At 34.8% G+C, this 24,270-nt stretch overlaps 1 protein-coding gene across 12 annotated transcripts in view; it reads left to right on the forward strand.

Annotated features, from left to right (window-relative positions):
• Positions 1 to 24,270, forward strand: part of LOC109401225 (uncharacterized protein DDB_G0284459) — a 337,393-nt gene that overhangs the window by 213,515 nt on the left and 99,608 nt on the right. Inside the window, exon 1 of one of the 12 annotated variants that reach the window (XM_062842588.1) lies at positions 22,903 to 23,664. The exons of the other annotated variants lie outside the window; for them this stretch is intronic. The gene's annotated coding sequence lies outside the window, so the exon portion shown is untranslated. Of the gene's footprint in view, positions 1 to 22,902; positions 23,665 to 24,270 lie in introns of those variants that run through there. 12 annotated transcript variants of the gene reach the window in all.

Genomic DNA, 24,270 nt, shown 5'->3' on the forward strand with positions numbered 1-24,270 from the left:
TAAATGTTAGTTCGCATCAAAAGGTTTTTCAGTTTACTATAGCGACAAACTGATTTCTAGTTTAAACTGAACTGTTCCAGTGCTTACAAATATTTTCATTTGCCGAAATTTTTGACAGTTTGTTAGAACAAACAGAAATTTGGTAATTTCAACATGAAATAATGGATTGTTTTAAACAACTACGCTTTTGCCATTAACAAAGCCAAAATGTAATTGTGTTAGTGACGGCAGCTCGGATATTTATTTTTAGACACTCGGCAAACGAATGGAAAGAAGAACGAATTAAAAAGACAAAAAGGCGAAACTGACCAACTTTATGTGGATGCTGTCTTAACTACCTGCACGTTATCCATCACGGCCAAAACTGCACTTGGAAGTTGCATTGATGGATTTGCTACACCTTCCTCGTTGCGGTAAGAATTTTGAAAATATATGAGTGCTTTCGGGCCATTTTTTGGTCCCCATTTTGTAAAAACCAAGGTTGCAACCATTCATTTGCAAAAATTTACATTCATTTGCTATTATCTCAGTTCAGAAGCATGCTATCGAAAAACAATATATGGATGAATTTAACCTTGTAGTTTTATCTGAAAGTTTGCCGAATAACATTGGGGTCGCACACGCATTCCAAAGTCGTGAGCGAGCTGTGAAGGCAACTTTCCACAGCGTGAATGAAATTTATATTCACCGCGTGGAGAGTTGCCTTCAAAGCTCGCTCACGACTTTGGTATACGTTTGCGACCCCAATGTTATTCGGCAAACTTTCAGATAAAACTACAAGGTTAAATTCATCCATACATTGTTTTTCGATAGCATGCTTCTGAACTGAGATAATAGCAAATGAATGTAAATTTTTGCAAATGAATGGTTGCAACCTTGGTAAAAACAAATGAAGTTTCTAACGTAATATGGAATTATGGTAATTGGTTGTTTTTATCGATAAACAAAGAAATATAACTTTGGAATGAGTGAATCCTCGCAGTTTAAAAACCAACCATGCGTTTTATGCGTCATTTTTCTGCTTATATAAAATTGAAATTTATGTGTGATCTTAGAATTTCATAGCAGATGACTGTTAATGAAAAAGAAAAATAATATTTCAATTCGAACAAGATGCGAACTCAAATCCTTGGGATGTGAGTAGCACGCTTGATGAAATCTGGACACCCAAAGTAAAACTGCTTCTACCAAAGCGAACGATCATCCGTCACAGTTGCGCTGCGATCAAGCAGAGCGACCGCAGAGAGTTACTAGCATGATTTATATTGGATACATGTAAATTTCAATCGAACATGCTGTTAGGGGCGCAACTTCTTGGTAAGAGTGAAACCTTTTGACAGCAGCTCACTGTTTCTGCAGCTTCAAAACTGCAAGGAATTCAATATTTATTCACCGATATTACAATGGAATTAGCATAATCTTACATTTTAGTAACACTATAAATCTCCCAAGATGCGACTCTCCTAAACTTAATCCTTAATTCATAAAGGTATCAATGGAATATACCGACTATAACTTGGCACTTAGCAAGCAAGTATTCTCAACTATTCACTTCTGGGTTCTATTGCATTTATTAAATATCAATCATGTTGCAAAGAACGTGAGAGATCGTCAAACATTGATCTGTGCGCAATGCAGAACTCGGGACTCACTAAGCACTGGAGGAAATAGTTACACTATTTCCAACACATGCCTTAAAATCTGCAAAACAAGCTGCCTGGTTGGTTGATATCTGAGTGGGCTGCTTGGCTGACACGAGGTTTACAGAATCTCTGTCACAATTTTTTTTTGCTGTGTAAACTTCACTCTGCAAATTCACATGATATATCATGTAATGTTATGTCATATGACATTCTGAACCATGCTGAATTACATATTGTTATTGTTATTGTTTATTTTAACTTCAAATTTTGAAAGAGGGAAAAACCCCTTTGAGTGATTTCAACATTACAAAAACGAAATCTTTCTCAAAGAGGCACAAAACCTCTTTTATCTTTTCAAATAACATTATAATAATAACCTAAAATTAAAGGCTCACACGGCAGTAGCCATAGCAGAGCCGCAATCTTGAAGGAGGACAACATGCCACATCGTGAAACGAATCTTCAGAAATCCAGAAATCCTTGTGGGGGAGTCAGGGATTCACCAAAAACGAATCTTCAAGGCTGAAAATAAAGTATACCAAAAAAAAGAGAAACAGTATCAAACGAAATATGCAATCTCATTTATAAATTTGAATAAAAGTTTTAATATGATTTCATTTTTTGAGCCCAAAATATCCCGTATAGATACAGGAATTGGAAAACCTGCTGCAATAATGCTCTCAAACAATTTTTTCCTCGGTACAATAAACCGAGAACAATTAATTATAATGTGATCAATGTCTTCATAGGATATGCCACATTCACATAAATTTGTATCATTTATATTGATGCGATACAAATGACTATTACAAATATAGTGATTGGAAATCAATCTTGAAAATGTGCAAATGAAATTTCTACTCCCAGATACATTTTTGAACCAAGGAAAATTATTCACTTTGGGACATATTGAATGACACCACCGCCCTTTATCACTAGAATCCCAATTGATTTGCCAGGTATTCAAAGAATAATTTCTAAGATTTGGAAAACATTCAGAAGCAGAAATATCACGATTATAAAGTATACCACAAGTAACCCCAAATTTTGCCAATAAATCCGCCTGTTCATTGCCATAAATATTACAATGAGCAGGAATCCAAACAAATTTTATAACATATCCTCCAGAATGCAAATCAAATAATATTTTTTTCAACATCAACATGATGTGATGTGATTTATAATTGAACTTGATAGTATTCAAAGCACTCAGACTCAGACAACTGAAACTATCAGAGCATATAATATAAAAATTTGGCGGGCAATCCTTGATCATGCTACATGCAAAATACAAGGCAATGAATTCTGCTACAAAAATAGAACACGGAGATTGTAATTTATAAAAATGAGCTAAAAATAAATTATATACTCCAAAACCTGCGATGTCATTAATCAAAGAACCATCTGTGAAATACATTTGTGAAGGGCTGATTTCATCAAATTTACGTTCAAACAGTAAATTTGCAAAATGCGGATGTAAAAATTTTGGTATTTGCCGCAATTCATAGAATAGGGACAAGTCAATTAATGGTTCATAAGTATGAATGTTTAATTTAAAATCATAAAAATCATTCGAATGCACATGTAAAAGATTTTGATTTAAACAGTGAGTAAAAGAATCCAACATTCTATTTGTAGGATTAATTTGGTATAACGACTCCAAAGTACTTATGATTTGATGATTATTCGCAAAACAATTTGTCAAAAATTTACAGTTCATCTCCTGAAAACGAATTTTTAGTGGAACAATACCGGCAAGAACTTCTATAGATTGAGTATGGGTGGAATTCATTAGTTTTAAACAAATTCTCAAACAACGGTATTGTATTTTTTCAAGTTTGGAAAAATGAGTTTGTACAGCACTACCAAAAGTAAAACAACCGTATTCCATTACTGAACGAATAGTGGTTTTATATAACGTTATTAAATCAGAAGGATTTGCACCCCACCAAGTCCTTGTAATTGTACGAAGAAAATTAATTCTTCTTGAACAAACTTTTTGAATGTATATAATATGAGTGTTCCAATTCAATTTAGAGTCAAACCAAATACCAAGATATTTATATTCATCAATTTGATCTATTTGAAGTCCATTCAGAAATAAATTAATATTTGTGGTAGAACGTTTTCTGGAAAACACAATAAATTTGGTTTTTTGAACTGAAAATGAGAATCCATTGTCATGAGCCCACATATCCAAATTATCCAAAGCACATTGCATAAAATGTTCAATAACATCTCTATTTTTTCCACGTATGGAAAGAACATTATCATCAGCGAATTGAAGCAAAAAGCAACCATTAGGAATAATATATGCCATATCACTAGTGAATAAATTGTATAAAAACGGACTCAAGCATGATCCCTGTGGAAGGCCGAAGTAACTATATCGTATTATTTTGGAAGAGTTATTATGAAAAAAATGCATAATTTTAAATGAGAATAAATTATATATAAAGTTTGAAATCATATTTGGAATTTTCAAATTGTTCATTTTATTGAACAACAAATCAATCAGGACAGAATCATAGGCTCCAGAGACATCTAGAAAAGTAGACACTACATCTTGTTTTTGATTAAATGCAAGTTGAACTTGCGTTGCTAAAAGTGAAATACAGTCACGCGTACCACGACCCCTTCTAAACCCAAACTGAGACGGAGATAAAATATTGTTTTCTTCAGCCCAAAATTCAAGACGATTTAAAATCATTCGCTCCATAAGTTTGCGTAAACATGATAACAAACTGATAGGTCTTCTACTATCAGCTAATGAAGGATCTCTACCAGGTTTAAGAATACTTATTACTTTGATTGAGCGCCATTCAACAGGAATGATATTTTGTAACAAAAAGCTGTTGTATATCGAAAGTAAATGAAGTTTACCTTCATCAGGCAACATTTTCAAAACAATGAATTTCATGTTATCAATACCTGGAGCTGTATTTTTAGTAATAGATAAAGCCAAATTGAACTCAGCCAAGGAGAATGGATCACAAAGCTCTGGAAAATAATTTAAAGATTTTGATTTATAATTTACTAATGGAGCAACAAAATCTGGACATATTTTTGAAGCAAAATTTTCAATCCATTCTTCTGAATATTCCAAAACAGTAGGAACATTAGAATTATAATTTCTTAAATTTCGTGCTACTGACCACAAAGTAGACAATGAAGTTTCACTGTCCAGGTTTTCTACAAAATTTCTCCAATAATTTCTCTTTTTGAATTTAGTAAGTCTAGTAAACTGGGCTTCAGCTTTACAATACAATAAATAGCTATCTCTGGAGCCTGATCTGCGAAAGTTTTTAAAAGCATCAGATTTATTTTTCAGTGAATTGGAACACTCACTATCCCACCAAAAAGAAGGACGTGCTTTTTTAACAGTACCCGAAACACATTTTTTAGTTTGAGATTTACGTAAACTATCAATTAGTAAATTTGAAAAGCTCTTATAATTGTCAATTGGTGAAGCTGAATCTACACTATTTATTAACGAAATAGATATTAAATCAGAAAATTTTGTCCAATTCACATTTTTGCACAAATCATAAGTACAAGACTCATTAATTAATTGATTTCGAACGGGAATGTGCATTCGAATCAAAATAGGTAAATGATCACTGCCATTTGGATCATTGATAGTAGACCAAGAAGATTGCAATGCCAAACTATTCGAACAAAGTGAAAGATCAATACATGAATGATTACTAGGAGGCACAGCCACTCTAGTAAATGAACCATCATTGAGAATATTTAAATTAAGGTCATCAATCAAATCCATTATTAAGGAACCCCTACCATCGATTTTATCACTACCCCAAGCGAAATTATGGGCATTAAAGTCTCCTAATATAAAAAAAATGGAGAAGGGACTTGTTGTAATATACTTGTAATTTGTGTTAAACAAAAACTAGCATTTGGAGGAATATAAAAACAAACAATAGAAAAATTGAATTTTTCTTTTTTGATTGATATAGCTATAAATTCTATCTGGGACTGAGGTAGCAATGGTAAATCTAAGTATTTAAATTCAATATTATTGTGAATTCCAATCAAAACCCCACCAAATGATAATTCCCTATCTTTACGCAATATATTGAAATTAGGAATACGAAAATATTTAGTAGAAACTAACCATGTTTCATTTAAACAAAATATGTCGATATTATAATTAGTTAATAATGCTTTTAATCTATCTATTTTCGGAATTACACTACGACAATTCCATTGTAAAATGTGAAGCTCATCACTAATATTATTGGACGCCATTAAGATGAAAATAATGAAGAAATGAGGGGTCCAAATGTGTTCAATTTATCCAAAAGGGAAGCCAAAAATGGTAAAACTAATTTAATGATATTTTTCCAAAAATCACTTAATCCCAAAAAATTAACAAGCTCCTCCAAAATTCCCAGAATTGAGCTCTTTGGATTTTCATCAGAAATATCATTTGAATTTTTATCATTTGTGTTAGGCACATTATCGGAATCAATTTTTTGAAACCCAGGAATATTCTTTGAAGAAGAACGAAGAGGTGGAAAGTTTTTATCAAAAGAGGTAGATGGTTGGGGTTCAGAAATATTGTCTTTGACAGCGGATTTTATGTTAGATCTTTTTCTTTTACTTGGAGGTTTGTAAACAAAATCATTACCGTCATGAAGTGATTCAATACCTTCTTCATCTGGTAAAATTTCAAATGCATTGAGAGAAGAAATATCATCAAAAGATTTCATAATTTCAGCATATGAAACCTTATTTTTGTGTCTTATTTTTTGGTTGTGCTTTTTTTGATTTTCAATATAAACAGCACATTCTTTCAAAGAACTGTGAGTTTGTTTACAATAAATACATGCATCCGATTTTTTAGCACAATCGGATGATGAATGTAACTCCCCACATTTTGAACATTTTTGTTTGTTCGAACAAAAACTCGAAGTATGACCGAAAAGCTTTGGATAGTAAAGTCTCACGCTGAAAATAACTTGTCCAACTTTTACATAATCCGGAAGAACGGATCCAGAAAAAGTAATTTTTATACAATCAGAATGTTCATATTTTGAATCATTCCCAGTAAACAATAATTTTGATAAACGAACACAATCCAAAACCGTAACAGGTGAAATGGATTTGTTCTTGAAAAAACCTGAGCCATGATTGACAACATCTTCACAATCCAAAAACTCATCATAAATAATTCCATTAATTTCGCATGAATCGCTAGGAGCATACACGCGATAGGAATTTGCAAATAATTTGGATTCCAGAAGAGCATTAGCTTCATCTCGAGAACCAAAAATGACACGCAATTTGTCAAGTGAAACTTTCTTAATTTCCTTCACAGATTTGTATTTTTTGTAAACCTCAGAGGAAATCAATAAAACATTAATTGGCCTCTCTTTCTTACGAAAAAATATTGCAAACGGTCCAGAGAAACTAGGTGGATAAACCTTCACACGAAAAGGTTTAACCAATGAAGATGTTTCAAGCAAATGAGCATTATCTTTTGACCCCCCCTCCCCCTCATCAGTCTCCATGTAGGAAACTCAAAAATGAAGGTCTGTTTTGTGAACTGTGGGATCAGGATACAATAATGTAAAAGGTAATAAATAAATTATACTTGCGGCTCTTCAATACAAACGAACAAACTTCAACAAATCCAACGACGAACCAAAACGGAAAACTTGAATTCTAGGAACCAAAAACTTGCAACTTCAACCGCAACACTTGAATGAATCCAAAAACAGGAATCCTCTACCGAACGCAATAGCAATGGAATCTCAGAAAACGGAAACGATCCAGCAATGGAACACCAAATTAACTCTTCAACCGCAACACTTGAACAAATCCAGCAATGGAAAGAATCCTCTGTTCGAATCCGCAATATCACAAACGCCTCAAGAAATATTTGAATCTCGAAAATTATTTGGGTCTGAAAAGAAGAAAAAAAATGACACGAGCAGAAAAAACCGTTTAACCTGGTCAAGGCCTACTTACCGAGTATGATGCTGAATCACATAACATATAACAGATGCTTACATGGTATATCATGGGCTTTACACGAAATGTCAAGTAAACTTCCGTGAAATTTCACGCTCCAATTATGTGCGTCAATGAAATTCACATGTTCCCCAATAGCACAAACGGAAAAAAATAATGAGATTCACACGTCATGTAAACTTCATTTCAGTCATGTAAACTTTAATGTTACGATGGTTTACATGATATGTCTCAGAATTGGGTTGTTTAGTTAATTGAATTTTGTCATTTTCTTTAGCCTATTCGAAAAACCTAATTTTCTTAGTATAACGTGATTTTATTGCGTTCGAATTCTTTCGTTTTGATGATTAAATAAACAAATCAGTTTTAATCAGAGCGTTAATGATTAATCATAAATTTAATCATGATTAATGATTAATGATTAAGATTAATCAAAATCATTAATCATAATCACAAAAAAATCTCATTTAATCATTAATCATTAATCTTAATCACACTGTTTTTGCAATCTAATCATTAATCAGTAATCATAATCATAAGAAAAAATATTAATCAATCATTAATCACTCACCACCAAAAATTATTTATCATATAAATTATATGATCCAATTGAAATTGGTTCAAATGATATTCTAAATAATATAATTTATGATTCTTTTTTCAAAAATCTCCCGGACAGAGTTACCTTTTAATTTTGAAACTTCAAAAACATGTTAAACAATAAATATATTTTAATCATTTTCAGTTTTTTGTGATTGATTAATCATGATTAATCATGATTTTTAATCAATGAGCCTTTTTTAATCACTAATCATAATCAATAATCATAGATAAAACCAATTTTAATCATTAATCATAATCTTTAATCATCCTAAAAATCAAATTAATCATTAATCATAATCAATAATCACCAAAATTGGAACTTTAATCATCAATGATTAATCATGATTAAAATATTTGTTAATCATGAACGCTCTGGTTTTAATTTCCGTGGACAGAATGACAGTTCAATCGATAAAGTGACAGTTTGCCCCGAACAAAAAAAATCCCCATACAAACTTTAAATGCATTTTAAGAATAGTTCCCTGGCACCAAAAATGATGAAATTTTAGATTTCAACTAATTTTTGGACGGAGATTCCGATTATGCAATAATCTGGATATCCCTAAAGAACCCAATTACTCAGAAATATATGCTTGAACTTGATTGACCGCCCGTGGATGCTACTCCAGTATCGCCAGACCAGCTACACTCACACAAGGAACCAATGAGATTATCTGCCGGGAATTAGCAGACATCTTCAGTGTGTAAGCGTTGGTGATCTTCTATTTTAAGGCGACAATGGCGCCTGCCACGTCAGGCTGCAGATCAATGTGGGGAAAGGGAAGAAAGTGATGATTGCAATCGTTTGTATCCACATCATATCGAATATACCTCTGCGTCTGCACAAATTCATGCGGATGTTGGGGTGGGAGATATGGTTGGCAGAGAGTTCACACATTGGTGCGTGTATGCCAGACGTAAGGTGATAGATTAGTGTGATCATTACTATGAAGCTAAAGCGGCAAAGTTTGCTTGATTCAATAACTCGTAGGCGTTATCTGATAGATTGATACTGTGTGCTATAAAAGTTGGAAGGAAGGGAAACGGCTTTTCAACCGTTACAGGTTCTAGCGATGGCTATGAACATATGGACGACATACATGAGATGTATCTGTAGAGAAGAGGACGTGCGAGAAAGTAGATAGAAAGATACAAAATAGGCCAGGGACCGGCCAGGGATTGAATCCAGGACCTTCTGCATACGAATCATAAATGGTAGCCATTAGACCACCAAGCTCGTCTTTTTTTATTTGATTCGTCTCCTTTGAAAGCTTCACTATCTTGTAGTTTTAATTCAAAACATTTGCTAAAAGGATTTTACAAAATTGGGTAACCTTTTAACCATTCCTTCTGGCTCTTTAAATATTTCTATATCATTCATTTTTTTTTTGTGCGCGACTCTTAGACTATACCAGAGCGTTCATGATTAACAAATATTTTAATCATGATTAATCATTGATGATTAAAGTTCCAATTTTGGTGATTATTGATTATGATTAATGATTAATTTGATTTTTAGGATGATTAAAGATTATGATTAATGATTAAAATTGGTTTTATCTATGATTATTGATTATGATTAGTGATTAAAAAAGGCTCATTGATTAAAAATCATGATTAATCATGATTAATCAATCACAAAAAACTGAAAATGATTAAAATATATTTATTGTTTAACATGTTTTTGAAGTTTCAAAATTAAAAGGTAACTCTGTCCGGGAGATTTTTGAAAAAAGAATCATAAATTATATTATTTAGAATATCATTTGAACCAATTTCAATTGGATCATATAATTTATATGATAAATAATTTTTGGTGGTGAGTGATTAATGATTGATTAATATTTTTTCTTATGATTATGATTACTGATTAATGATTAGATTGCAAAAACAGTGTGATTAAGATTAATGATTAATGATTAAATGAGATTTTTTTGTGATTATGATTAATGATTTTGATTAATCTTAATCATTAATCATTAATCATGATTAAATTTATGATTAATCATTAACGCTCTGCTAGATCGACTTTTCTTTTAATTCGGTCCAATTCTGTCTGTAGACTATTAAGAATGTAGAAGGGTATAAAAAGCGGACTTGAATATATGCATTGGGAATTTGTATATCTCAATCCATGCTGTTACAAGCTAATCCCATTAAATCCATCATTCTGTATGAAATTCCATCACACACCTTTCTCAACACGCGCTGCAGTCAGCCATCAGCAATGCAATGCATCAAATGTGTTTCCATTCCGGAGAAGGAATTTCCACCTCTCTCCGTTATACAACCGCCGCGGCCGCATGTTGTTGACCATGCAAGAAGCAATTTGATGACCCTTTTTTATGCAGCATCTACCCGTGCTGGTGCTGGTGCATCGATTCACTTGTTACACTCTTTCCTTTTAAACGCTGTTTCTCCGGCATTTCTAACCATCAGTCAACGTGGGGGTCGTTTATGAATCACGTACGCCTTTACGGGGAGCAAAGCACAAGTGAACGCCTAAAGATGCCAATGGGAGATGGTTTACGTGGTTTTTGATGAGCCTTCATTTGAAATTAATCATAATAGATGGCCATTTGACAGCCGTCATAACGAAGCAACATTTGAATGCTCTTCCTGCTGTTTTAACCCACCACCATAGGAGATTTCCATTTTCAAGGATGATTGAGTTCCCGATCGTTTCTCGAACATCCTCAAGGGCGCGCTGTCATCCAAGAATTGCAAATTTTTGCCCCTCACAATTGACAATACCCAATTGTAATCTGGAGGCAGAGCATCTCGCTTGGATATGGTTAACTCCTTTTCATTTATCCGGGTGCGATGGTACATTCGTACCCGAGTTAATAAATTGGATAAATGTAGGCAGAATCTTGGAAGTGACGCACCCGCTACGCTTCACTGGTGCCACTCCTCTGGTGGTACCTATAGTATACTGCAAGCAAGCAACAGTTCACAGAATTCACGGCAGTTGGTTTGCATCTCGTTCAATTCTGAGTAAATAGTGAACCACTGCTGCAGTCAGCAACTCAACGATGAGAGGAGCACATGCTGGTAGACTCTTTATAGTGACTACACTATTCAGTTAAATAAAGCATGATTCGCGTGCTATGCATCTTGGTCGAAGATTCAGAATGATTCTATACTTAGCTGACGAGATGTCTGCCTACACACTGGGTGGATTTCGACTTCGAGGATGGTTTCAGACTCGCTATTCCCAATATCTGTCGCTATAAGATACGCAAACAATAAGAATATTGGATGAAGCTTTTCAAAACTGTTCAAATCGTCCTACAAGATAGGGTGTGTTTGCCATCAGTAATCCCATGTTCCCAATTTCATCCTATTCGAAAGCAAGCGATTACGGCACCGATTGATTCCGTTGTTTTTGTTTTCATGCGTGCTCACTTCTAACAAAAATACAAAAATATGAAGCAAAACAAACAGTGCTCCAATCTTTTGTTTTCCGTAGGACGAAAATGGGAGCCACATGCTTAATAAGGGAACCCTACTTGTATTTTGATCAGAATAATGTTACAAACATGTTATAGTGTTGTGTTTGAAGTTCTTCACATTCTGCTACTTTTTCAAATTTCTTCGCACTTTATATGTTATTTTCGGATTCTATCTTATTGTTCTTGTCCTTTCTAAACTTGTTTTACTGATAAATTCTAAGTGGGGGCATCTCAAACCATCATCCCCTCCAACAGTTTATATATTTTTTTTATTATCTCTCCTTTTGTGCCGTTGTTATTTTCAATGCTTCCATATCTACGCGACTTCCATCGACAGACGTTGCCGCTGCTGATGGGGAGCTAAAAAGCCGGTTGAGCTTGTGGCGGTGTGTTTGGATTTTATTATTTATGCTCGCATCCAAGTGGGAACGAACCACCAAGCAAGCACCATCATCAGGGCGCGGATAATCCGCGCACTCTGTCGCGACGTCAGTTGCTGCCAGTTTGATTAACCCTTGGGTGTCCGATTTTTAAGAATAAATAGTATTTTTCAAATCACGTTTTTGACATTTACGCTAATTTTATTACTTTTCAACATTTTCCCCAAACTTGTACATAATACTTTTTGAATTGCCTAGGTAAAGTTGTTCAGAAACCATCGTTTAGGATTTATATACACTCCCGATCAAAAGTTTGGAGTCACCCCTCAAACACATGTCATTTTTTCTGGTCCATATCTCCGCCAATTTGCGCCCGATTTCAAAACCCTAGGTCTCATTCAAAAGATAATAAGTCAAAGACACTTTGAACATGACTTAGGTGAAAATTTTACAAAAGTATTTGTATGTAAACTTAACCCAAAGTTGCCAAATTTTCTAAAAAATAAATATAAACTTACGGCAGTGTCGCTGGCTATTGGATCGACCAAATTTTAAGATGAGAGCAGTAATATAACCTATTTTCTATTAGCTTTTAACTGCTTTTTGCCGAACTTGGTTAAAAATCTAGGAAAAATCTTATTAAGTAAATTAACACTGGATGTCATCGATAAAAAGTTAGGGGTCACCCCTCAACATGATGTATCAGCCAAAAGTTTGGGGTCTCTTTCATAAGCATGGAAAAGTGATTTGGTAATATAATCGTCATCTTTTTGATTCTTTTTGTCTCATCTTAAAGATAATTAATCAAATTTATTTTTTTTATTCTTCAATCACTTAACTTAATTTCCAGCTCTATTGTCCACTAGGGCACTGCGTGAGCAATTCCAATTGGAGGCTGCACTCTCACATTGTACAGCGCCTAAATGTATTCTATTCTAATTCCACTTATTCTAATTCGAACTGGTAGCCTTTGTGCCTTTGTGTGGATATTTTTGTAAAAGTTTCATTGAAATCAAGTTATTTTGACTTATTATCTTTTGAATGTGATCTAGGGTTTTGAAATCGGACGCAAATTGGCGGAGATATGGGCCTAAAAAAAGTTTTTGAGGGGATGACCCCAAACTTTTGATCGGGAGTGTATCTTTACATACTGTTTTTTCATGAATTCCTCAAAAGTTCCTTTATAAATTTAACTAGTCGAAAACAAATATACAATTTAGGATATCGTTCACACTATAAAGTGATTATTTATAATATGATTATGATACAAGTAATATTAATCTTGGTTTTGAATGATTGGGCTTTTCAGTGGTATTAAGATAACTATGGACATATTCTGAATCTCTATGCAAAACGGAGCAGAAATGTAAATTTCCATAATTGTTAGTTTGGTAGTTAAAAGAACCTTTTTGAACTGTGGATGGGAGCCATTTATTAAATTATCCCTTGACAGATTTCGTATAAGACGATCTGTCAAGCAGTCTAGAAGCTGTTGAGTAAGTAGTCATATGTCTGTTATCTTATTGGTACTATCCTTTATTATGTAAGGCCGTGGAGGACTTTCAGCGATTGCTTAAGAATTCTGGAGTGTATTAAAGTATTTTTCTTGTTGATCTTCTAGAGGTTTCACTTGAGGTTCTTCCAGGGAACTCTCTGAAATTTTCCTCACTACTCCTGCATGAATTCTTCCAGATGATCCTCTTCTTTAAAAGTCCTAAAAAAGATTTTCCTTGGAGTTCCTCCAGAAAGTGAACCACTCAACCAATTTGCACGTATCCAGCTTTTTACGCTATGATGAAAGGTGATTCAATTTTGACAATTCTTGCCGACAGCCCTTGCAGCATCAGAGGTCATCAGAGTAGCCATAAATTTCAGTTCAATGCCACTAGAATGTCAAAAATTTTCATTGTTGATGTTTTCAAGTTTTTCCTTCAGCTTTTTAGTTTAAATTTAATATTTTACAGCATTTTCTTTAATTTTAGGTACATGATAGCCGCCATTGTTTGTAAAGACGAAATAGAAGGAATGGAAAATGCAGCGGACATCCAAAAACCGAATGATTTTGTACCAATGGTCACAACTTAGTCATCAGCAACCTCAGCTTGCTCAGCATTCTGTACACTTGACTCTGGCTTGGTGACCTTTTGAAATTCTTGATAGATTTTTTTTATTCCTGGTATCGTTCTCTCTATCCTTCCGAATCAGTCTTCCAAATGGGATGCCAGTACAATATAGTTATTTGTAGTGAAGTCCTACAACATTGGAAATACTTTTTCTCTAGTTCTAATTACATAGGGGGATTCAGGTTGTTGAAATTTAAAAGTCTCTAACTTAGCCACTCTGTCCGAGAGACGAATTTAAAACAGAATTTCCAAAATATTTACGTATCCTATAAACGTTTCCCTTATAAATAAATAATTACCCTTTCCCGCAACTTCGTTTTTCCAGAAGGCAATTGGCCAATGTGGAATTCAAAGGAACCGTACTTAACCCGATTTTCTTTTTTACTTTCAATGCATTTAATCTGTTCTGGATTCTTCCTTTACTGTACACCCGATATTAAATCAAAGAACGAACGAGTTTGGCGCTCCAAGATTTTTTATTCGTTTAATAAGAGAAAGTTAATTCTGCCGTCGTATGGGTAAATGATGTTGCGGCCATTGGATCAAAATGATTTGGTTCTCCGACGTCAACTCATGATTCCTTTCTCTGCATATGATGTTCCATTTAATTCGGTATTGCCAATGTAATGGTGGCGACAATCATGAACCTTAAATTAAAGAAAATGCTTTGATTTAAATCGTACAAAAAAAATACTCAAGGAAAAACTTGCAAACAACAACGGTGAAAATTTTTGACATTTTGGAAAAGTTGAACTGAAATTTTTGCTTGAATTTTTGACTACTCTGATGACCTTTGATGCTGCAAGGGCTGTCGGCAAGAATTGTCAAAATTGAATCACCCCTCATCATAGCGTAAAAAGCTGGATAATAAAGTTTATGTCCACTTTATACGTAATTTTATGCGGTAAAGTTACATAACATAAGATGCCGCAAAACCCATGTAAAATTTTTGTTGTAAAAGAGCTTTCTTCCAAAAGCATTTGCTTCATAAGCTGCTTTAAAAGTATTTGCTGCTACTATTGTTAGTAGGGAAGTGCCTTATGCACAAAAGTGGAGACGATAGACGTGTATTGACGGGACATGGGACGAGACGTGTACGATGTACGGTGTCCACTATTGCGATGTAATTTTACGTCTTATGCGACTTAATAATATGTTGAAAAACAATTATTGTACCTCAGTGTCGAACTAATGACCTTTGGGTTAACGAGTAGTGCTTTATACTTAACACCAAACACTACTTATGAAACATATTGACTAATTTTTATGCCATTTTAACTTACCTTAGTTTTTGTTGAAATGCTCTTGGTTTACCTGCGCTGTGCGAGATTGACAGACTATTTGAAGATAGAGACGAGGGGCACAGAACCGATGTGTATCTTCGAACAAATTTGAAGTTTCGAGGTTGAAGTCGTGAAATTGTCACTTGGAGAACTAGATTGGAATGGATTTCCATGGGAAAATAAAAAAAATCATCAAAGCGTGCTACGTCGTCTCCCTATGATCGCTGTAGGAAAAAGCTTGACTTCCACCACCACACAGCAAATAATTTTGTAATATCCAGGCGCGTAATTTCTGGCGTTGTAATCAATTTCCAACGTAATTTCACTTGGTTACATCATTTTCCAGCAATCATCACACTCACCATGTACACCCTAGTTGGCACCGGTAAGTGTCAACAAACCCATTCCAGCAAATACCTAGAAGCAGTATCACATTTATCATCTATCCTTTAACTCGGTGGAATAGCCGAGAGGCAAGGGATATGCCTCTCAATCAACGGATTAGTGTACGAATCCATGCCAATATTTTACTTATATATGAATCATCTATCGTTCCGGTTCTAGCGATTGCTAGACCCTCTATCAAGCTGCGGCGGCTAATTTGCTGTGTTGAAAGGATGTAATTCCTACATCACTTTTACGACGCGACTGATGTGCAGCGAAAATGATGTGATATCACAAGAATTTTTTTGCTGTGCAGGTTCGCTAGTGTTGAGCTTTCAAACGAGCAGTGCTTTTCGTGACGAAGATTCACCCCCGTGCGAGGGGGGTGATTTTTTCCCGCATAGATTTCACTACCACTGCATGGCTAGCGCAACCTATTGTTGAGTATCAGGACCACGAAAACAAAAAAGATGATTTTGTAGCTATAAAATGATGGTTGTACACTTCCTAGTAACATCGCATTATGACAACACACAGCAAATAATTTTGTAATATCTAGGTGCGTAATTTCTGGCGACGTATCCAATTTCTAACGTAATTTAACTCTGTTGCATCGTTTTCCCACAATTATCACACTCACCATGTCACCACAGTTGGCATCGGAAAGTGTCTACAAACCCATGTCAGCAGATACCTAAACGCAGTATCAATATTTATCATCTACCTTCTAACTCGGTGGACTAGCCGAGAGGTAAGAGATATGCCTCACAATCGACGGATCAGTGTACGAATCCATGCCAATATTTTACTTATATATGACTCATCTACCGATCCGGTTCTAGCGATTGCTAGACCCACTTTCAAGCTGCGGCGGCTAATTTGCTGCGTGGGAAGGATGTAATCTTTACATCACTTTTACGACGCGACTGATGTGCAGCGAAAATGATGTGATATCACAAGAATTTTTTTGCTGTGCATAAACGACTCCCGCTTATGCGAGCTTGTATGTATGCTTTAACGACTTTATATTTTAATTTATGTGATTTTATTTGTACATCAATGCGAATCAAACTAAAAAAATAAGTTGAAGTACTCAGGCCTCACTCGAATGAATTTCACGATCCCATTAACGTCAATTGATGTGAAGTGAAACGTACACATATTGAAGTTATCGAATGTCAATTGTAGTAACATGATTTGTTCAGCATCTTTGGGCTGGAATGCAAAAGACGTTTTGAGGGCGTTTTTTGGAGTTTCTTATGTAAATCTTGACTGTTGAGTTTAGTGAAATGTTGGCAGAATTATTTAAAAAGCTTTATTTACAATTTATCCAGAAGTTTCTTCAAAACGCTTCTTTAAAAATTTCTTCAAGACTCTTTTGTTAATCTTTGTGTTTTTCTGGGAACCTTAATTTGCGATGATAACAAATAAAACAACCATAACAGAGTATCCACTGCGAAAATCTTGGAATTTTCAGGAAATTTTATTGAAAATCTCACGACATTCCGCAGATTTCATTGTGTGTATTGTGGTAAAATTTACATGATTTTCTTGCCATTCTTTGCAATTTCTCTTAAAATTTCTAAATTCAATTATATAAAAATTTTCCTTTATCTTAGCTTTCATTAAAAAAAAACATAGAAATTCATGTTTTTTTGTGATTTCAGGTGGATTTTGAAAAATTTCTGAATGGTTGTTTGTAGATAGTTTTCAGTGTTTTTGAAAGTATTTCCTATAAACTTCCTGAAGATTATTGAGCAAATCCTTGAGAAACTTTATTTTTTCGGCGATCTGCGATCGGCAAAATATCTGTATGTTAACCCGATTTAGGAAAAATAATTTTTCAAACAAAAGCATATACAGTGAGAATTTCTCTGAATTGAAGTCCTGGGGGAGTATTTAACAGTATTCCTGACAGAGTGCTAAGAAATGCCTTTTCCAGCAACTAAATAATAAAGAAAGACAATATCAGATGCAATTTAATTAGGTGTGATAATTATAATTAATGGTAATTATAATTACTAAACATGCTGAATGCTGACATATATGGATTGATATGATATGGATTGATATCGCTCTTTTGTTATCATACGTGCTTTGCTCATTTTCAACAAAAAATAAATAAAAAAGAAACGAATTCTGCATTTTAATAATTTGTTTTGAGTAGGATGAAATATAGAGTACCCTGCTATACTCGGTAGATGCATTTTGAGATGTTTTCTTATAAATTTTTAATTAGATTACGTTTTGTCATAAGACATTCCTCAGTAAGTAAAAAAAAAGGTTTTGAAGTATTGCTAGGGGTTTCCATAGGAAAGTATCTTGTCCACTCTCAGATTTTTTTAAATGGAATTCTGAAGGCATTTTTTGACCTCATATAAAGAGAAATTATCGTGAAAGTCTGGAAGTATTTTTAAATCAAATTCCTAGTACATATGCTGAAAAAGTCCTAAGGTTTTATGAATAAACTTCAGATAATTTGGAAAAGCTTTGTAATTTAAAACTTCTGTTGTAAAAAATCTCCCTTATATATACAGAGTAGTTAATATTCATTCTCATACAAATAATACTATATGGTAAAATTTCTTGTTGTTAATATAAAACCTGTCATATTCTAATTCCTTTCAAAATCACTGAAATGTAGCTCAAGAACAAAAAAAATCATTCAAGCATTCACCAGCTCAAACTGTAAAATTTAGCTTAGAGTTATATATTGACTTTCTTAGGAATGAGTTAATTCATCGAATATTCAGCATATAAGTTCAATTTTTCAATAATTTTGAGGTCACTAGTTAGTCACTATTATTTTCCACTTGATCGCTACCAGCCCTGAGTACCAAGTGAAGTCGTATATCCATCGCAGTAAGTAATAAAGTGAGTTTGTTTGGCACATTGTGAGTTTCCTCGTACGATTAATCGCTTATTTTATGTTCATTGTAATAAAACATTATAATTCCGTTTATTGCGATGTTGTTTGTAGCCTTATATGACTTTCATATAAGTTGTTTTGTAGCCTTATATTACTTAATCAGCAACAACGCAATAAGTTAAAAAAACGCATATGCGATGTAAATTGTTCCTCCTCCGTACATATATATGCGATAATAACGTACATAGTACGATGTCCTGGTTGTCTTGTAATCAGGCTCGGATTTAGGGGGGGCAAAGAGGGCAAGTGCTCTGGGCCCTCCCAATTAAGCCCCCGAAAATCTTGAAGTACTATACATTTGTTTTCAACGAAACCCCACGGAGGGCATTATAATAGACTGCAATATAAAATTGTATACATGTCCTGTGGTAGTTATAATTGGATTCTTAAAGGAAATCCAGATTATTGATTGACAATTATCTAAATTTTCACTTGAGAATAAATCGAAAAACTAAAATTTCTGATTCATGGTGTAGTATTAGACATTTAGACAACTACACATTTTTCAGTGTAGTAACTTGAAATTACTACACAGAAGCGTCTCTATAGAGTACGAGAAAGATAAAGTTGAATCGAACAAATGTTGGAGTCTCTAAGGAAGGTCCCAAATGTGACTGAATCGTCGGTTAAGATTAAACAGCAGGATTTATATTTTGTAGAGACTGAACAATTAATTTCACATAACATTCCATCACAGTCGGAATTAAAAACCTCCACAATTCAATCAATAATTTTATAATGACTATACATACGTCTTTCGATTATACGATTATATTTTGAAACAACTGTTCAACGAAGAGATTTGTGCCCTCGAAATCGCAAGTAGGTGCCAAAGTCGGCCATTGTGGGAACCATTTTGGGATTCTAACAATTATGTCCTTAAATAATTTGTCAAAATTTCGAGGGATTGCAGAATTCGGAAAGCGTATTTTTTTTAAAGACAGAATGATTTGATATTTGGCCTGAATATTTTCAACAACAATAATATAAAAAATATAATTGAAAACAAATATAACTTAGGTTATTTTATTGAACAAAACAGTTGCGTAATTGAAAAAATACGGATAATAAAAAAGATTAAAAAAATGTAAATATATTTCTCCAAAATGTTGTTTTTGGGGGCTCACTTTATAGGGTTTGCACCGGGCCTCCCGAAGTCTGAATCCGGCACTGCTTGGAATACTCTTTCAGGTTGGCATCCAGTCACATGAACTACATGAATATTTCAAAGGATTTCTTCAGCCTTTCCTGCAAGATTATTTTCAGAAACTTTTTTATATATCTTCAGAAATTCCTACAGGATTTTTTAAAGAGAATCATCCGGATTCGCCTCCAAGAGTTCTTTAAGAAAATTCTTTTAGAGTTTGCTAAGGAATTTCTACATTGATTTTTTCAGGAATTCCTCCAAGGATTCCTTCAGAAGTTCATCCCAGGTTTCCTCCGAAGGATGCAACCCAAATTTTCCTGAAAATTTCTTTAAAATTCCTTCAAAGATTTTATAAGGGATTTTTTCAATCCATTATAAAATTCATCAGGAGCTCGTCCAAGGATTCTCTTAAAAATTCCGTCAGGTGTATTTGCAACATTTATTCAAAAATATCTTGTGAAATTTCTCTAGTGTACTTTAAAAATATGGATCTTCTGAAGTATTTCTCCAAGCATTTTATCAAAAATTTATCCTACACACTGATTTCAGCTCGGCTAATTTTCATTATTTTATCGAGACCGCACAGTCGAGTGATTGGTAACCTAAGGTTTCCTAAATTAACCTAAGGTTTCCTAAATTAACCTGAAAATGGATAAAAAATCCATTGCCTTCATAGCAGAACCTATGGGTGCCGCTGGCATCAATCTTCAAACCTCAAGTTTTTAGCCGAGATTTCAGCAAATGAACTTTGCAAAGAAATTGAAAAGAGATTTGCACAGCCAATCTTGGCATACTGTTTTAAGGGTGTAGAATTCCTTTAAACATTTGTGCTAGGATTCCACCAGACATTTCTCCAAATTTCTCAGATGGTTTCTGTGTAAATCAGTTCAAGGATTTGTTCCGCAATTTCTTTTGAGATTTCCTGAAAATTATGTCAATGATTTCTTCAAGAATGCCACAAGAATATCTCATGCCACAAGGTTTTTTTCCATGGCTTTTCAACGATTCCGCCAAGGATTACTTCACTAATTACACCAAGGTTTCATTAGGAAACACTTGCAAATGTTTCTTGAATTCCTTCAAGTATTCACCAAAAGATTACTTCAAGGATTCCTCCAAGGTTTTTGTCTATCATTCGTTCTAGGATTCCTTAAGAAATTCAAGGATTGCTTCAGTAGTTCATCTAAGATTTTTTTCAGTAATTTCTCAAAACATTCCTCAATGAATTCATTCAAATATTCTTCCGGGAATTCCTTCAGAAATTGTTCTAAAAATATGCTCAGGGATTTTTTTAATGGTTTTTGCAGAAATTTCGCCAATTAATCGTTCGGTATTTTTTTTTTTCAAGGATTCCTTCGGGAATTTTTTTAGGGATTCCATCAATACTTTCTTCTAGAATTGTATCGAAGATTGCTCCAAGGATTTTATCCGGAAATACCCAAAGGCTTCTTTTAGGAATTGCTCCAAGTATTTATTCAAATGTTTCTTTAAAGCTTTCTTCAGAAATTCCTCCAAAGATTCCTTATAAAACTCCTCCAAAGATTTATTCCGCAATCCCTCCTAGAGTTGCTCGAGGAATTTCTCAAAACATTTTGAAAGAGTTTCTAAAAGGATCTTTAAAAATTTCTTCCTAGGATTCCTCTTTGTTTTTGCAAGAATTCATTCAAGGATTTCAACGGGCATTTCTTTTAAGTTTTATTCAGAAATTGCTCTTTATTTTTTAAGAGAATTCATAAAAAAATCCTACAATTTTTTCCCGAGAATCTTTCGAGAATTTCTACAGAGCTTCTTTTCAGACTTATAAGGATTTTCTCAGAAACTAAAAAGATGCTATCAGAAACTACCCCGAGGGATTACGACAGGAAATTGTCTAAAGATTCTAATTCTAATTTCTCCATTCCATCAAGAATTTAAAAAAAATCAGGTTATTTCTTTAAGGAATCCTCCAAGAATTATTTCAGAGGTTTATTCCGGAGTTTTCCCAACAATGATTGCTACAGGAATCTCCAAAGATTTCTTTTGGGGTTCCTCCAAGGAGTCAGTTAAAAATTCTTGCAAGAATTTCAGGATTTTTTCAAGATCTCTCGAAAAGTTTATTAAGTATTTTTTTCAAGAATGCCTAAGAAATTTCTCTTAGAGTTCCTTCAGGGGCTCCTCCATGAGTTCCCGAATAAATTAATGTATGTGCTTTCCGATCCCTATCCTCAGTGCACTGACGGTGTTCTTTGGCCGAATGTTGTTTCGCCGAACGTCATTTGGCCGAATGTCATCTGGCCGAATGGGTCGTTAGGCCGAATGCCGTTTGATTTGGCCGAATTGCAATCAAAAGAATTCAAAGAAACCTTATGGCATGCTAGCTGTCAATGTGTTCAAACGGCGATCGCAAAACTGCATGCGGCATGACCCGGAACCTGCATTTACTGTAGTAGTAGAAGTGGTACATCATAGAAGAATTGTCGATATGATCCACTTCTTATAGCTAACTTCTTTCATTTTCGGTTTCTGTAACGTTTTTTGTGCTAAAATCAGAAGGACAACAATGCCCAGGCTGCACTACCAGCTAAACACAACTTAGCTGGTGGTATTTGACTTCGACTGACCCGTGGAAGCATGAGATAGGAACCTGTGAAGATCATAACTATGTTGCACGACCCTGATAAGTTGTCAACTCACCGTTTTGCCGTCCATTGCCGAAACATATATAACAAAAATAGGTTAGGAAAATGGTGCACGCAAATCAATTCGTAAACAAACATCCATACCATTGGAACAATCAAACCAAACCTTGGTATGAAAGGGTTAATTTTGACTCACGAAGTCACAATGAGCACTGAAGTAGTAGATGCGGGCGAACACCGCGCGCTGCTCCCTGGCTGCGGGTTATGATATCGGTGCGCAACAAGTTCTTCGTCAAACTCGGAGACGATGCGGCGTGGTAATCAGCGGGCGGGCGATGGTCGGACGGCGGCGGGACATCATGATGAATTTGTTGCTCCGCGACTTCTTGAGAAGCGCGGCGCGCTCACCCGCGAAAGAGCTCGGCGAGCAAGCTGTTTTTTCGGTGCGCTCCACCCGGTTTATTTAGTACCGCGCAGACCTTTGCTAGGTTACGATCTCCTTCGGTCGCCGTTGTGGAGCGTGGGCTAGATAAACACCAGTTAGTGTTGTGGATTCAGCGCATAGTGCGAATGAAGAATCGTCAGCGACATTTGCGGAAGAAGAAATGGAAAGCCGGGCGTGAGAATTCGTTTCGGGAAAAGTGTGCAACCTGAGCGAAAACTCGACGAGGTTGCCTGTAATTGTGTAGAAGAGATTAGAGTCATCAGTTCAGTTACAATGCAATGTGGTGGTCGATGTTGAATGGTTGAAGAAATTGTGGGCGAATGGAAAAACATTCGTTTGTTTTCAGTGATATAATCGAGACAATTCTCGACAGTTTTTTGGTGCAACGCCTCCTGCCGAGTGGTAGATAGCACAAATCAACAGAAAGTGTATATGGTGAGAGAGGTGACGTTGTTTGCGTCTACCAACTGATTGTGGATGGGAAATGTGATTGTTATTGCACGTCAGCTGACCTCCAAATTTGCGCATTTGACGCTGCAGAAGCTAGAAGGGAGATAACAGTGTGCACCTGTGTTAATTGTGGATATAAATTGAATTGAAAGCTAAACAATGATTACTATAATAACTACCTCAGATTAAATTTGAGCTGATAAAAAGGTTAGTATTTTATGTAATGAGGAATGTTAGTGCACATTCAATCTACACTGGATGATGTCATAGCTCATCAAATTAGACATTTTTGTAAAATGTAAAAAGCAATAAAACCCGAACTTGGAAGGAGACACTGGCAGAAAATGCCATACAATCAGGGGGACAACAAAAGGGTCTCACAATCCAAATAAAGTCAGAATATCCACTAAAAAAACAGCAAAGCTTTTACGGGTTTTACCAACTTTTTTCGTCTTTTTTTTGGATATTTCGACTTGGGAGAACTTCCTGATGATTCTACATGGATTCTTATGAGGGTTCATCTTGTAGTTTTTCTAGAGTATCCTGTAGGTATCCGAGCTAGGATTTCCCCTGGAATTCCTTCCGGTTTTCCTCTCATGGAATCCGTTTGAGTTTTTTTTTATCTTGGGATTCTTCCAGTAATTCCACCCGGGATTCTCGAAATTACTTCGAATATTTCTACTGGGATTTCTTTAAGAAATTCTGTGATTCTTTCAGTGATTCCTTCAGAATTTTGTCAAAGATTTCTCCAGGGTTTATTTCTGGCGATCCATTGTGACTTTCACTCGTGATTATTTCATTCATTCCTAATGC

The sequence above is a fragment of the Aedes albopictus genome, chromosome 3, assembly GCF_035046485.1.
Source record: "Aedes albopictus strain Foshan chromosome 3, AalbF5, whole genome shotgun sequence".
Classification (NCBI taxonomy): Eukaryota; Metazoa; Arthropoda; class Insecta; order Diptera; family Culicidae; genus Aedes; species Aedes albopictus.